The sequence below is a fragment of the Trichechus manatus genome, unplaced genomic scaffold (genome assembly GCF_000243295.1).
Source record: "Trichechus manatus latirostris isolate Lorelei unplaced genomic scaffold, TriManLat1.0 scaffold00111, whole genome shotgun sequence".
Classification (NCBI taxonomy): domain Eukaryota; kingdom Metazoa; phylum Chordata; class Mammalia; order Sirenia; family Trichechidae; genus Trichechus; species Trichechus manatus.
In genome coordinates, this window is record NW_004444047.1 from 6,607,549 (window position 1) to 6,608,865 (window position 1,317).

The following is a 1,317-nucleotide window of genomic DNA, read 5'->3' on the forward strand; positions in this document are numbered from 1 at the left end:
AAAAAAAAACTGTCAACCCAGAACTGTGCACTCAGCAACATCTTTCAAGAAAAAGGGTAAAATAAAGACATTTTCAGATTAACAAAAACAGAGTTTAACACCATGAAAACTGCACTAACGGATGTGCTTCAGGATGGAGCAAAGTTACCCCTAAAAGATGGTCTGAGATAAAGGGATGACAGTAAAGGAAAAACAAACATCTCCCAAATAACAAAAGCATGAACTTCCCACGGATGGAAAAAACAAAGCAGCAAAATCTGGGAAGCTCAAAAATAGTGGACAGATGATAACTTACTTAACAGACCTGAGAAAAACAAATCCTAAACTGGCAGTGGGGAAATTCAAAGAACTGGCCAATTTTTTTTTTAACCACAGAATCTTAAAATAACTCAGGGAACTGACAGTTCCAAATACCGACATTTACTACTAGATTCTATAATGTCTTTGTATGATTTTAGTATATGATAATGATGGCCTCATGAATTCAAGTGTTTTCTCCTCCTCTGAGACTTTGTGAACGATTTATACTAATTTGTCCTTAAATGTTTTCTAGAACTTACTAGTGAGGCCATTGGGTCTAGGGTTTTCTTAGTAGGAAGAGTTTTTAATCATAAATACAGTATAATTTCTTTACTAGATATATGACTATTCAGATTTTCTGTTCTTGGGAAAGTTTTGGTAATTTATGTTTCAAGGAATCTGTCAATTTCATCTAAACTGCCAAATTTATTGGCATAACTCATTCATAATATACCCTTATTATCCTTTTAATGAGTATAGGGTTTACAGTGATGTCCCTGCTTTCATTTTGATATTGGTAATTTGTGTTTTCTCTTTTTTCTTTAATCAGTCCAGCTAAAGATTTATCAATTTTGTTGATCTTTACAAAGATTGGTTTGATTAGTTTTCTTCAGTGTTTATTCATTTTGTGTCCAATTATTTCCACTCTTTAATATTGCTTTAGTATTTTCTTTTTTCTTACTTTGGGTTTAGTTTGCTCTTCTTTCTCTAGCTCATTAAGGTAGAAGCTTATGTCATTAATTTTAAACTTTCTTCTTTTCCAATAGTAGCAAAATTTTATGGTTATTTGGAAACTATTACAGACATATTGAAGGATAAAGCAATTATGTAAATGTCAATAGAAACCAAGACTGCAACACAAAAGAGATACAAGTACATATTCAAAGAAATTAAGTAAGTAATTCAGTAAATATCCTGAAATTTAAATTAAATTCCATCACTCATCTGTCAGTTTGTCTTACTGTGGGGGCTTGCATGTTGCTGTGATGCTGGAAGCTAGGCCACTGGTATTTCAAA